We start from the raw sequence: 15,855 nt of genomic DNA, 5'->3' as shown, positions 1-15,855 counted from the left end.
TAGCCAATATTATATAATAACTATAAATGGAGTATAACCTTTAAAATTTGTGACTCAATATATTGCACACCTGAAACATAGAATACTGTACATCAACTATACCTCAATAATAATAATAATAAATACTCACTGAGGAGCTATTACACAGTTTGCATAGTCTGATACACTTGGTGAAGATATCCCATAGGGTGATCACTGGCTTGGTGAAGGGCAAAGTGGGGCAAAGTGGTTTTTTCCAAGAGTATGAAGAAGTTTCAACTTAAACGTCTCTTCTTTAGGGAGGATACCCCTGATACTTTGGGTACTGTCCCTTGATATGTTAATATCACACTCTCACCCTCAAAGTTTCATTCACAGCATTTGTCACAAATGTAATTTAAACGATTATTTGGGTAAAAATTCATTAATGAATATCTCTGCACTGCAACATAAGGTCCATGAGATGATGCTTGTCCTTTCACTTTCTGAAGGAATCCAAATGTTTATTTCAATGTTGAACATATGTGAAGATGTCAGTCAGGTTTTACTGAATGATTTGACAGAAGGGAAAATAATTTACCTAAAATAAGAAAAAACAAAACAATAAAAAGAGTGAATTCAGTGAAAGTGAGTCTAGATAAAATCATTTCCAAAATTTTGATATTAAAGAAAATGGTCCTTTATGATAGAAGCTAAAATTTTAATTACTCTGGGAAAGTGTGTGATGATTTCCAGGCCCCTATGAATTCAGTCATACCTTTATAACGTTTTGTATTTTGTTGTGGTTCTGAAACAGGAGGGAAAGTGGTAGGAACAACCTTTAAAAGATGACATGACCATCAGTTCAGTTCAGTTCAGCAGCTCAGTCGTGTCCGACTCTTTGCGACCCCATGAACCGCAGCACGCCAGGCCTCCATGTCCATCACCAACTCCCGGAGTTCACTCAGACTCACATCCATCGAGTCGGTGATGCCATCCAGCCATCCCATCCTCTGCCGTCCCCTTCTCCTCCTGCCCCCAATCCCTCCCAGCATCACAGTCTTTTCCAATGAGTCAACTCTTCGCATGAGGTGGCCAAATATTGGAGTTTCAGCTTTAGCATCGTTCCTTCCAAAGAAATCCCAAGGCTGATCTCCTTCAGAATGGACTGGTTGGATCTCCTTGCAGTCCAAGGGACTCATAAGAGTCTTCTCCAACACCACAGTTCAAAAATACATGACAAAAACTGGTCAGGACCAACTATGTCCAAGATGGCTGAATATTCTGCTTTCAGTGTGTCTTGAGCCTCACAGTAATATGCTCATTATAATAAATTAGCATCTAAATGACATATACCAAGAGAGTTCTCAGGCTAACCATAAAAGGCCAAAAAGTGGGCAGTGGTCCAATTCCAGGGAATCTCCACCCCTTCCCTCAAATAATTTGAATAATTCTCACATTCATTAGCCTATGAGATTATATCCTCCATAAAAACTAATGACTCCATATTCTGGGGCCTCTCACTCCTGAGATGACTCATACTCTGTCTATGGAGTATGTTTTTTTCTAAATAAACCCATTTAGCTATCACTTTGCCTCTCACTGAATTCTTTCTATGATAAGACATCAATAACCTGAGCTTCATTAGGTCCTGAAACCAGGTGTGTGTTCTCAATTAAAAGACCATGGGTTCAAGCCCCAATCTGAGTTCCATGGTTTTAGTTTCAGTTCTATTTATACACATTTGGAAAATAACGAAGTTGCTGTATGTGACATGTGATTTATCCTATCTGCAGACAAACATACACATTTGGTGTTCTTTTCCATAGCTGCTTGGATACCAAGCACTGTCACTCACAGTCTGGGAACTAGACTTATGCCAACTGCTCCCTAAAGTTCTGAGGTTTATATGTTCAGTGTTTGGCAGCAAGTGAGTAAGAAGACTTACTACTCAATGATTAGTACAACCAAAATCTTGAGGATGCCTTCTAGCCTTCAGCACTGCACACTAGATAATGGCCCCTGTGCTCCTGGCCACATGATGTGAAGAGCCGACTCATTGGAAAAGACCCCGATGCTGGGAAAGATTGAAGGCAGAAGGAGAAAGGAATAACAGAGGACGAGATGGCTGGATGGCATCACCGACTCAATGGATATGAGTTTAAGCAATCTCCAGGAGTTGGTGAAGGACAGAGAAGTCTGGCATGCTGGAGTCCATGAGGTCGCAAAGAGTCGGACACGACTGAGCGACTGAACAACATGCTTTTGAGGATTCTTAACAGTAACACAGGTATCTGATAAGAAGGGAGTGGGAGTGAAGGAGCAAATATCCTCACCTCTACTTTTATCACATCCTATTGCTGCTTCCCATGGGCCAAAACCAACAGAAGCCAGTTGGTGAGGGAGTCTGGACAATACAACCTAAAGACATCAGCATCTCAAGGCACAGACTAGCTCAGAGAAGGGCATAGAATGGATCTAGTGGGGCAAATGTGTGGTATAATCAGAAATATATCTAATCTTTGTCCTGGGTTCTTGGCACAAAGCTCCCCAAATCCTTGTAATTTCCTAAGTGATAAGATTATCCTTTGTAAAAAAAAAAAAGATTATCCTTTGTTATTCATGACAAGCCCTTTCAATCACACCTGAGTTTATGTTAATGAGGTGATACAGAGTGAGGTCCCAGCAAAACCTCAGGATGGGGCTGGTCACCAAAAAGATCAAGTAACTGGAACTTTTAGTTCTACCCATTGACTTCTGGGAAGGGAAGGGGTGCTGGAGAGTAAAAGATGTACAAAAATTCAAGAACAGCAAGATCTGATGAGTTTATGGGTTGATGAACACTTGGAGGTGGTGGGAGAGTGGTATGTCTAGAAAATGCATGAATGCTCCATAGACCTGTCCATACAACTTTCCTTGTGCATTTATCCCTTCCATCTCGCTGCTCCTGAGCTATATTCTTTTATAATAAACTGGCAGTCTAGTGAGCAAATGTTTTCCTGAGTTCCGAGAACTGGTCTAGCAAATATTAATAAATTGAAAGCAAGGTGGGCATCATAAGAACCTCAGATTCAAAGCCCCTAGGTTAGAAGGTAGAAACCTGGGACATGAGATATCCATTGGCAGAAGGGGGAGAACTGTCTTGTATGACTGAGCCCTTAATCTGTGGGATCTGATGCTCTCTCTAGGTAGACAGTGTCAGAATAGAGTTAAATTGTAGGACACCCAGTGGCATTGCAGAATTGCTTGATGTGTGAAAAAGCCACAGGTCTGGTATCAGAAAGGAAATGGTGTTGTAGAAGACAACTGAGGGGAGAGGAGACTCCCTGGAATGTGGTTTTCCTTAGACCAAAACAGCAGGGAAACTCTCACATTTGTAAACTTGACAATTAGCAAAGCACTCCTTCAATCCTCAAAGCTGGGGATTGGGAAACTGGCAATGGCATGAAATAGAGGAAAAGGAATGAAGGGACTTGCCCAGGGTTAAAAAGTAGGAAGCAGAACTCGGCCTTTCCTTAAGCAATGTGACCTGCATCTAGTGTCTTTGCTGTATTTTCGCTTTCCATCTCTACCGTCCCATCCTTCCACAAAAAGGATACCATTATAGCTAGAGATTCTTTGGTGCTAGGGCTGAGCAGTGTTGAGTGGTTCCTGTTCTGTTTCTTCTCTGTTTGTTTGGGGTTTTGGCCTCTATTTGTAAAATATTATCTTGCTGTCTCTATAGTATTTGTTGTTGTTGTTAATGTGCCCAGAATCTTTCATATCCTGCTTTTAGATGAGTTTTGGCTAACATGATGCCTAATTATTCACACTGGAGAGGGATGGGGGGTGGGGGGTGAGGAAGGGGTTGGGTTTGGAGAAACCTACACAGGGCTGCCCCCTGGGGGCCAGAAGAATGAGCCCCTTCTGGCAGGGAGTGGAGGGGTTGCAGGAGGCTAAAAGGTGAGAATGCTTGAGAGGCTCTGTGCTTGGTGGCTTTATCCCAGAAAACTTCAGTAGTGACAATCTATTGGGCTCTTTTTTGCCTGTTTATGGTTTTTCTATGTCTTACTTTAATCTTCCCTTAGCTGTCTAGATTCAGTGAAGATTACCATAAACTAACTTTTAAAACTTAACAGGTATTTCTTAAAGAAAATTTAAAAAAAAAGAAAAACATTGCCCATAATCCATCACCAGAGAGAATATTTTCATCTAAATCTTTCGTCATTATTCTCTGCATAGATATACATGCTTATTTATATAAAGTTTATTTTAAAATGCAATTATTCTATACACGCTGCTTTGTAGCTTACTCTTTCATCCCATATGGTGTCTTAAACAGCATAGATTTTTTTCAAATTTCATACAGAACTTTTCTCAACAATTTCATATCCAGAGTAGTGCCATAGCTAGAAATGAATGCCCTCTAGTTGAAGTAGGTGACATGGTGGAATGCCAGCTTCTCAAATGGAAGTGTGTTTGGAGATCATCTGGGGGTCTTGTTAAAATACAGATTCTGATTTAGGAGACCTGGGGGTAGGACTTGAGAGTCTGCATTTCTAACACACGCCCTGGTGGTGATGCTGATGTGGCTGGTCTGAGGCCCACACTTCGAGAACCACACAGTTGTGGTGGAAAGAACTTCAATCTAGGAGCCAAAAACACACCTTCAAATCTTGGCTATGGATTGTGGTTAAGTTTCTAAGCTTCTTTAATTCTTTTATATAAACAAAAGTTCATAAAAATCTGAATACACTTAGCATAAAATATGTGTTTGCACTTATGTCGAATAGTTACATATGTCTGGTTATATGGCCTCCCCAATGGCTTAGCAGGTAAAGAATCTGCCTGCAATGCAGGAGACACAGGAGATGCAGCTTTGATCCCTGAGTTGGGAAGATCCCCTGGAGAAGGAAGTGGCAACCATAGTTATGTTTCCTTTGTGGAAACATATTCTGTCCACTGTAGTGTATGGGGCTTCCCTGCTGGCTCAAAAGGTAAAGAATCTGCCTGCAGTGTAGGAGACCTGGATTCCGTCCCTGGGTCAGGAAGATCTCCTGGAGAAGGGTATGGCTACCCACTCCAGTATTCCTGCCTGGAGAATTCCAAGGACAGAGTAGCCTGGTGGGCTATAGTCCATGGGGTTGCAAAGAGTCAGACATGACTGAGCAACTAGCACGCATACCCACATGTACATGTATTGCGTATCCAAAGTTCCTTTGTGGACACATAGTATGTCTGCAGTTGTATATATGCATTGTTTACCAACCCCCACCCTCAACCTGGGTCCTGCCAGGGAAGGAGGCAATTTCCACTTCAAGGGATACACATTACAATATCTTTGAGCTCAATTCAGAACTAAAGCCCCCAACAAATGGAAGATGTTAGCATTCTTCAACCTAGATAACCTCGAGAAGCTCATCAGGAGACCAGATTAAAGGAGTATAGGTGCTGCACAACCCCTGATCCTTACCAACAACCTCATCCTGGAACCATTTCTATAAAACTCCTTACCAAACTCTCCCAGTTGGGGCACACAGTTTTGGGGTGGGGGGCATGAGCCCACTGTATCCCTGTCTGCCTGGCAAAGCAATAAAGCTATTCTTTTCTACTTCACCCAAAACTCTGTCTCTGAGATTCAATTTGGCACTGGTACACAGAGGATGAGTTTTCAGCATCACCTAATCTGCTGGCTTTATTTTCTTTTCCCGTCAAGACGTTCCTTCTGGACCCCTTCAGATACCTTTTCTTAGGAAGTTCTTGGCTTCTTTAGTTTGTATCTTCATATTCATTTCTAGGAGTCTGGTAGGACCTTGTGTTTTTCTTGCATAATCATTATAATTTGAATTTTTTAAAACTGGCATACAAACACAGAGTATAGAATTAGACTTCTCTGCTTCTCATTTCAGCTGAGGAACTTGCCAGCTATATCATTGCCAGCTAATCCTTGATAATAACTTTTTAAACAAGGACAGACCCTTACTCACTCATTGTGGCTTCCCTTACCAGTTTAGGGGCAGAGGGAGTCATGACTGTCCTGGGGAAAATGACTTGCTCTGCCTTTACTGGGAGCCCTTTGAAGGCTTGGTGGTCTAGTTTCTTGAGGGTGGGGGTGATAGTGGGTGAAGACAGCAGGCTGAGTCAGTCCGGTGCTTGCCTTTGCCCCAGGAAGTTCTTTGTATGAAAACTAAAAGAGCGGATTCTTATGTGCTGTTTCATTCTGGACCCCAGTGATTAAATTCTGAAGGGCCTCATGCTGAGATCAAAATTGGGGAATTATGTTCTCTTGAAATACCACCCTGGGTGGGCCTAGCTTGGGGACAGATAGTTATAGTTAGGCAAACAAAAATGAGTGAACTGAAATAGCTTAATTGATTAAAGCAGGCCAAGATAAAGTTTCCAGTGCTTACATGTTCAAATACTCAATGAGCAAATGCTGTCCTTTACTTGAATTATTTAGGTACTTAAGTCTAACTCCCTTGGTTGCTATTTTCTTGTTTATTCTCATGGAGCCTTGCATGCTCTCTAGCTTCTTAGTGTGAGGACTGCAAATCCTTCTCTGTAAACCCACAGCAGTGGGGGAGGGGCAGAAAATGGATGGTTTCTTTGTTGTGACCTGGTCATTGTTTACCTCTGACTCATGATTTTACACAATAATTTTTTTTGTATGTGTTTGTGTGTCTGTTGGTGGAGGCATCATGGTTCACTTAAATAATATGAGATGACTCAAATCCTTTTGAGGATAATTTGGGTATACTTTCGATATAGAATCCACATATATAGAAGGGAGGTAATGCAACAGTGGAAAGAAAATGGAGTGAAGGCAAGGAAGACATTCCACCTCAAAATGTTGCAGGGAGGAAGCCAAGTCTGACTCCATGTTGGAAACTGTTTCTTTGACTTGCTTTTATTATTATAATCATACTCAAAGGCTTGCCTGGAGGACCCTGCCCCTCTGCTTGACTGTAAACTAAAGTGCCTTTGTTCAGCTCATGGAGAGATAGTTTGTCTCTGCCCAGCTATGAATAGAAGCTTTCCTTGGAAGAAAGCTATGACAAACCTAGACAGCATATTAAAAAGCAGAGACATTACTTTGCCAACAAAGGTCCATCTAGTCAAGGCTATGTTTTTTCCAGTAGTCATGTATGGATGTGAGAGTTGGACTATAAAAGAGCTGAGTGCTGAAGAATTGATGCTTTTGAACTGTGGTGTTGGAGAAGACTCTTGAGAGTCCCTTGGACTGTAAGGAGATCCAACCTGTCCATCCTAAAGGAAATAAGTCCTGAATATTCATTGGAAGGACTGATGCTAAAGTTGGATCTCCAATACTTGGGCCACCTGATGTGAACAGTTAACTCATTTGAAGAGACCCTGATGCTGGGAAAGATTGAAGGCAGGAGGAGAAGTGGGTAACAGAGGATGAGATGGTTGGATGGCATCACCAACTCGATGGACATGAGTTCGAGCAAGCTCCAGGAGTTGGTGATGGATAGGGAAGCCTGGCGTGCTGCAGTCCATGGGGTTGCAAACAGTCAGACATGACTGAGCAACTGAACTGAACACACACCCCTTCTGAAGACAGGACATTCCCTTGGAGATGTTTTGCAAGACTGAATGAAGACCCTTTCACTTTACTTCCTCACTGCATCTCCCTCTCGATTCTGTCTTTTGACTTTTGTTTCTCATTGCTTCTTTCTCTCTAATCTGTAAAAGACCCTGGCATCCAGACCCCAATAAGATGGTTATTTTGAGGTGCTAGTATGCCATCTTCTCAGTCTGCCAGCTCCCCAATTAAAGTTTCTTCCTTGCCTCAACACCTCATCGCTCAGATTCATCAGTCTATTGTGTGGTGAGCAGAGTGAGCTTGGTAACAAAAATACTCCTTGGTAACAAAAATACTCCTCTTTGGCATATAGATTGTGGTGAGCAGAGTGAGCTTGGTAACAAAAATACTCCTTGGTAACAAAAATACTCCTCTTTGGCATATAGATTATTTGGGGTTGATTATATTTGAAAAGTTGAAGACACAGGAGAATCTCTGCAAATCAAGCAGAGGTTATCCTTTATATTAACAAGGGAAATCTCTATTTGTAAGATGTCTCTGTACCAGAAGAGGAGGATGGTCAAATCTACAGAAATTCTTATCAGTGGAGAAGACATCAACTTATATCTGCATAACAACCATAGCCTTGTTTACTGTGCTTTGCCTGTAAACCTTCCATAAGTGCCCTCCTCCCACCCAACACAACATCTTTCTTTCGTGGTTGTGTATATGTGTGCAATCAGTCGTGTCTGACTCTGTGACCCCGAGGACTAGAGCCTGCCAGGCTCTTCTGTCCATGGGATTCTCTAGCCAAGGATACGGGAGCAGGTTACCATTTCCTTCTCCAGGGAATCTTCCCAACCCAGGGATCAAACCTGCATCTCCTGTGTTTCCTGCATTCGCAGGTAGATTCTTTACCACTGAGCTACCTGGGAAACTGTACATACTATCAAACTTTTTTCATTTTTCTGCTGCCAATTTGCTTCAATTACAGGAATTCTCAGCCAAGAACCTAAAAGAGTAGAGGGAAAATTACTTTTCCTCCCCTAGGGGAACAATGAGGAAGAAATTGACAAAGAAGATATTTTGAAAAGTAACAAGTTAATTAGGAATCAGCTTAAGGAGATTGAGTTTAAAGAAAATTAAAGTCTGGACAAAGCTGACAGAGATTAGATGATATTTCTGAGCATTGTTAGGATAGTATCCTGGCCTTGCCTTGATGATAATCTATACATGGTTATAAATTTTTCCTATTTTGGAAAGAAGTTTCTCACCCCACTGGTGTTGTCTTACCTTATAAAGGTGGTTCCATTTATTGAGTACATTTGTAAGCAAGTCTTTGCAGGAAATCACTCTCAGCAGGAAAACCCTTTTCTTGTCAATTTAAGCAAAGCTACATTGGAGCTAACTTTTAAATCAGGGGCTGCAATATTCTACTCATTCCTGACCCTAGCATACCTTTCAAATTTTTTGACCATACAATATTTTGCCCCACTTATTGGTTCTTTCAATAGATCAAAGAAGTAGAAATTAAGAATGAGTGATTAACAGATGGCCAGATCTCTTCTCTAGCTTCCTCTTCAGTGATCTTGCAAACAAACTGTGTGAAAAAGATGGCATCTAAAGAAAGATCACAAGGGACTTACCTGGCAGTTCAGCAGCTAAGATAACATGCTTCCACTGAGAGGAGTGTGAGTTCGATCCCTGGTCAGGGAACTAAGGTCCTGCATGCTGCACAGTGCAGTCAAAAACAGGAAAAAAAATAAAAGTGGAAAAAAATAAAGATCACAAGAAGTCAACAAGCCTGCACCCAGTGGGAGAGAGTGAGAATTCTGACCCCCATCTCAATGATTAATTAGGATTACTTCTCCTTTTCCCTTAAAAACTTTCATGGCCAAGCAGAATCTTAGGAAACAGTTTTTGGGAGACATAGAGTCCATCTCCCCAGATTAGTGGCATTCTGATTAAAAGCAACATTGCTTTCTGCCAACTGCTTCCTGGGTATTGATTTTCCAGTAGCCGGAGGTTTGGTAACACTCACCACGTAGATAGTGAGTGTAGTTTTTGAAGTGTGTAGGATTCCAATCAATGGGAAAATTTAATACCACCATCTGGTGCCTCCTGTTGGTTACACAGAGAATTGGCTGAAGGGAAATGAAATTGGCAACACTATGAGATAGAAGTTTTGCTAGCTGGGCTGCAGCATTCCTGCCCAGAGAAGTCTGGGTCACAACAGTCTCCACCTGCAAGAACAGTATTCAGTGGCCATTCCTCAGTGCGCAGTTCTGAGTCCCTGTGCTGGAGGCCAGGGAGGTGAGCTGATGCCTCTGTACGTTAGGGTGTCAGGCTTCAGGGTACAATGGGGATAGCTGTGAGCTTCGGTGCATGATGAGTTGTAACCATATCCCCCTTTCTTCCCTGGATGACTAATCCTCATGGATAGCTCGAAACATAATGGCTTCACCAGCATCTCTATTTCTTTCATAATCTGCTGTTCTGGATTTTAAGCACTACATGCTCCTTTTTAAAATTTTATGTGGCATGTGGCTAAAATAGGGAGGAGAGTTTAGGGCTCTTGGGTGAAAGGAGAAATGGGAAGAGATTAATGCATCATGCATAGTTTCAATGGTGGGCATTCTGCTTTCCATGAGGAGCAAACGTTTTCCATTTCCACTCGAGGTATACTAATTACTGAATTTTCATAAAACTTGTTGGCTATTTTTTCTCTACTTCTTCCAGTGATGGAAATGAAGTCTTAAAGAAGTGCTATTAACCTGATCAAGAGCACATAATCTGGACTTCCCTAGTGGTGCAGTGGATGGGAATCCACCCACCGGTGCAGGGGACTCAGGTTTGATCCCTGGTCTGGGAAGATCCCACATGCCGCAGAGCAGCTAAGCCGGTGCACCCCAGCTACTGAGCCCACGCTGTGTAGCCTGTGAGCCGCAAGTACGGAGCCGGCGTGCTGCAACTGAAGCCTGCACGCCTAGAGCCTGTCTGTCCTCCACAGCAAGAGCAGCCATCACAATAAGCCCCCACTCCTGCTCACCACAACGAGAGAAAGCCCACGTGCAGCAACAAAGACCCAGCACAACCAAAAAGGGGAAAAAAAAGAGAGAGCACATAATCTGAGCAAGAAAGAGCTAGGCCTCCAACCTCTATCCAGAGACACCATAGGTCAGTATCTTACCCTTGTTCTGCCATCCAAAACCCTTCACCTATTATCCAACCCACCCCCAACTGAGGCAGTAACAGGAAGGGAGCATCACTGAGGTCTGCTGCTCTGACAGTTATTCCTAAGTAGTCACCAGCTGTCTCCTCCAACTTTCGTTTTGGAGGAGGCAGGTCCTGTTCATCTGCCAACTTCTTTATTCCTTAGAACTGACGGATCCTGGGATTCCAGTTCAAACTTCAGTTTGGAGAACTCTGAGCCCAATGAACCATGTCATAACCACATCAGGTTTTCTTCTTTCTTTTTCTTTTGTTTTTCCCTTAGCCAAATAGAGGCTGAATGGATGGGCTCTTGGCAACCTCATCGCTTCTATTGTGTTCTCATCATTATTTAAACAAATGGTATTCACTGGGGTCCAAGTCAGAAGACAGGACACAGAGAAGGCTTTTTATCAGTCAGCTGGACTGCTCTTTGCTTTTCCCAAGTCTTTTGTGTTCCCCGAGGGTCCTCAAGTGTGGAGAAGCTCACAAAGGAACTAAAATGGACACAGCCTTTGTCTGAAAAGGGACAGCCAGTCAGTCCCCTCTGCCCCTCCGCAGATGTCTTGATCCTTTTGATAAAACAGCACTTTTTTACTTAAGGCACTTACATATGCTGTTAAGGCACTAGGGGCGGCAGAAGTGGAGAGTCATGTGCAGGTTTTTTACAAGAATCAATTTAGGCACTAGGATGTACACAGCACAGAAAGGTGTTGGAAGATGCTGGCTCTGCAGAGAGTATGCCTCCGTTCCAATAATTATAAAAGTGATCTCGAAAATGCTTTCACCTAGCGAGACTTAGATCCCTCATATGTAAATGGGAACAATTATTACAGGTATTTCACAGCATTAACCAGAGAATTAAGTGAAATACTGCATGCAGCATGTTTATTGGAACATTTTGTGCTTTTCTTATACTCTCACTTTTATAACTATAGCTAAGGATAGATTTATGGAGGGAGGTGGCCTTGGGTCCTGGAAAGGGGAAAAATTATACAATGTTTCAGGCCCAAGTCCAGGGAGTCATGACATTTGGAGAATAGAGGCATCTGCAATTTATCTTTTCACTCTAGGGTATACAGTTAGTGAAATATTTTACAAATCTGAAAAGTTTCAAGTAAACTACACTAGTTTAACACATTGATGCTTGAACTTATTTCCCATACCACATTTCCCATAAATAATAGTCCAAGAATTTTTTTTCTTTGTTACCTCTTTGAATCCTATAAAAATGGGTCAGTTCAGTTCAGTTGCTCAGTCGTGTCCGACTTTTTGCGACCCCATGAATCGCAGCACGCCAGTGGAGTCCATCACCAACTCCTGAATATTTGAAAAAAATCAGTGTATTTGAAAATTCATAATGAATGTTAGGATACAGTCTCTGACCAGGCCTGTATGAAAATAACATAATTCAGCATTGGCCAAATTAATTTGAATATGAAGCACTGCTGTCTCTACTGCTGCTGCTGTTCTTGGGAGTGAGGGAGCAGAAGGGTGCATATAACCACACCTTGGAGAGTGGCGGTCCATGGGACTTGGTTTGGAAGCTCTCCAGATTATTCCCAAGAGTGGATCTGATGTTAAGCTGTCTCACTCAAATGTGTGCTGTCAGTTCAAGTGTTTGCATGCAGAGTGTCTAGTCCATCAAAAAATGTTCTTTGCAACAATGATAGTAACACTAGGCGTTGTTCAATAATAGTGGCTCTTAGAAGGGGAGAATGAGGGGAAGGCAGAGTTAGGGAGTTTGGGGTGGACATGTACACACTGCTGCTGCTACTGCTGCTAAGTCGCTTCAGTCATGTCCAACTCTGTGCGACCCCATAGACGGCAGCCCACCAGGCTCCACTGTCCCTGGGATTCTCCAGGCAAGAACACTGGAGTGGGTTGCCAGTTCCTTCTCCAATGTACACACTATTACATTTAAAATGGATAATCAACAAGGTCCTACTGTATAGCACAGGGAACTCTGCTTACTGTTATGTGACAGCCCTGAGGGGAGAGGAGTTTAGGGGAGAATGGATACATGTATACATATGGCTGAGTCCCTTTGCTGTCAACCTGAAACTATCACAGCATTCTTAACTGGTTATTGTTGTTGTTTAGTCACTCAGTCATCTTCGACTCTTTTGCAACCCCAACTATATAGCCCTCCAGGCTACTCGGTCCATGGACTTTCCCAGGCTAGAATACCAGAGTGGGTTGCCCTTTCTTTTTCCAGGGGATTGCCTTGACTGAGGGATTGAATCCATATTTCCTGCATTGGCAGGTGAATTCTTTACCACTGAGCCACCAGGGAAGCCCATAATCAGCTAAACTCCAATATAAAAGTAAAAAGTTAAAAAAATTTTTTTGAAACCCACCTACCGACTTTTGAACCTATTCCTTTCCTATGTTTTCCCCACTGAAGCAGCAATTGATCAAGCTGAAGTATTATTTTAGATACTGAGCAAGTGTATATCTTCTAAATAGATTTTTGAGCAAATTTAAAAATGGATTGTTACATGTAAGAAAGCCAAGGCTCTACAAACTATGATGAGACTTTATATGCATTTTACTATAAATTTGATAATTTAGGAGATAAACCACAGGCTTGCATGCTGGTTTAGAGAAAGAATGCCAAGACAGGCTGAGTGCATTGAGAACTAAATTGTGCAATTTTAGGGAACAATATCGGAGAAGGCAATGGCACTCCACTCCAGTACTCTTGCCTGGAAAATCCCATGGATGGAGGAGCCTGGTAGGCTGCAGTCCATGGGGTCGCTAAGAGTCGGACACGACTGAGCGACTTCACTTTCACTTTTCACTTTCATGCACTGGAGAAGGAAATGGCAAGCCACTCCAGTGTTCTTGCCTGGAGAATCCCAGGGACGGGGGAGCCTGGTGGGCTGCTGTCTATGGGGTCACACAGAGTTGGACACGACTGAAGGGACTAAGCAGCAGCAGCAGCAGGGAGCAATATGATAAAGCTATGGTAGGAAGGCTGCATAATTTAAAAACCTAAGTATTTTGCTCTTTACTAAATTGGTAAAAGTCAAATCAATGAAATATATATCAAAATGAAAAGTAAAATAAAATAGTGGTTCTGTAACCACTGCCCCTTTAGGGCAGTAAATCTGAAGCCATGAGCTGAGAAGTCTTAGCAGGTTGAACCAGGCAATCTTATCTCAGGAGGAAATACCTTATCATGATGTTGGGGCCTGGTAGCAAAGTTTGTGAAGTGAAGTGAAGTCGCTCAGTCCTCTCCGACTCTTTGCAACCCCATGGACTATAGCCTACTAGGCTCCTCCCTCCCTCCATGGGATTCTCCAGACAAGAGTACTGGAGTGGGTTGCCATTTCCTTCTCCAGGGTAGCCTACCAGGCTCCTCCCTCTATGGGATTCTCCAGGCAAGAGTACTAGAGTGGGTTACCATTTCCTTCTCCAGGGGATCTTCCCAACCCAGGGATCGAACCCAGGTCTCCGGCATTCCAGGCAGACACTTTAACCTCTGAGCCACCTTTGAGTGGCTCTTAATTAGCTGAATTTCCAAGATGTTTTATCATCAAATTATTTCTAAAACCATTTACAAACTTATGAAAACTTTACTTACCCCAACACTTTCCTACTGTAGTATGCAGAGTATATGAAAGGTCAAGGCATTAGGTAGCACTGAGAATGTAGGGGAGTATGTGTTAGATGCTGGAAAAGACTAGAGGCAGGGGAGGAAGACATAAAGAAAGCATGACGAAGCTATGTTCTCTCAATTTGCATATATGTATGCAATATAGAGATTAATATTATTTTACAATGAATTGGTAACCATATTTTTAGATTATCTAGATATATGATTTGTTTTTGGGGGGAGTATAAAAACTAAATATAACTGATGAAAATTTCAGTTTTCTTTTATGTATTTACAGCTACATAACTGTAGCCTAAAATTTGCTGTGACTAAAATTTTGTGAATTACTTAGCATTTCATAGGTTGCTGGCACTACATCATGAGAACGTCCTAATTCTGAGCTTTTTGGTTCTGAGTCCACCCACTGAGTCTAATACACTGTGTCTTTGGAAAATCTCTTTACCCTAAGTAGTCTTTAGTTTCTTCTTATGTAAACTGAAAATAGTAACAGTGCTTCTGGATGTTTATGAAGTATATTTTTAATAATATACTGAAGTCATCCCTAAAAACCTCTCCATATATTGACATTGGTTCAACAACAATATTTTCATGGGTATACAGTAGAATAAGAAAAAAAGATCACTGTGGTGAGTGCTATTAAAATTTTGTATATTTTTTTTAAAAATGGAGATAAATTCTTTCTATACTTTTCATTTAAAATTTTCTTTATTTTACAGAATACCTTTTTGAGGTTTCCCCAGTCCCCTGCTCGCCCCCCTCCCCAACACCATTTCACTAATAGGTAAAATCTCAAAGTTCCAGGATTGGTGAGCTGACGATATAGAAACGCTGGTTACAACGGATACCTATGAGTCAGTGTACAAATGAATTGTGCTGTTGTATGAAGTTATCCCTATGCCTAGCAGTGGAGAGAAAGAGAGATCTTCAGATACGTTTTTGGGTGAGTCCTTCTGAAACACAGTGTTTTTGTCAATGGGAAAAAGCTGAAAGCCTTCCCACTAAAATCTGTAATAAGACAAGGATGCCCACTCTTACCACTTTCATTCAACATAATATTAAAAGTCCTAGCCACAGCAATCAAATAAGTAAAAGAAATAAAAGGTATCTAATTTGGAAGAGAAGAGTTAAAATTTTCTGTATATGCAGATGACATGATACTATATATAGAAAACTTTAGAGACTCCACACAAAAATTATGTGAGGGACTTCCCTGGTGGTTCAGTGGTTAAGACTCCACGCTCCCAAAACAGGGGGCCTGGGTTTGATCTCTGGTCAGGGAACTAGACTTCCACATGCGAGAACTAAGAGTTAGCATGCTGCAACTAAAGCTCCTGTGTGCTGCAATGAAGATCAAAGATTCATGTACCGAGACTAAGACCTGGTGCGGCCAAGTAAATAAATAATCAATGTTTTAATTAAAAATCTACCAGAGCTGATAAATTCAGCAAGGTAGCAGGATACAAGATTAACATACAGAAGTCGGTTTTATTTCTTTACGCTGACAATGAAATATCAGAAAAGGGAAGTTTAAAAAGCAATTTTA

General features: G+C 41.8%; 1 long non-coding RNA gene across 1 annotated transcript in view; it reads right to left on the bottom strand.

Moving 5' to 3' along the window:
• Positions 1-302: 302 nt before the first annotated feature.
• The window catches only part of LOC123335047, a 33,727-nt gene continuing 18,174 nt past the window's right edge, over positions 303-15,855 (bottom strand). The window contains exons 4-6 of the long non-coding RNA XR_006553321.2: positions 11,903-12,010; positions 9,127-9,211; positions 303-559 (exon numbers count right to left, since the gene is read on the bottom strand). This is a non-coding gene — a long non-coding RNA (uncharacterized LOC123335047). The remainder of the gene's footprint in view (positions 560-9,126; positions 9,212-11,902; positions 12,011-15,855) is intronic.

This window comes from Bubalus bubalis, chromosome 9 (assembly GCF_019923935.1).
Source record: "Bubalus bubalis isolate 160015118507 breed Murrah chromosome 9, NDDB_SH_1, whole genome shotgun sequence".
Classification (NCBI taxonomy): domain Eukaryota; kingdom Metazoa; phylum Chordata; class Mammalia; order Artiodactyla; family Bovidae; genus Bubalus; species Bubalus bubalis.
The sequence above is the reverse complement of the archived record's forward strand: the minus strand, read 5'-3'. Positions and strand labels throughout refer to the sequence as shown.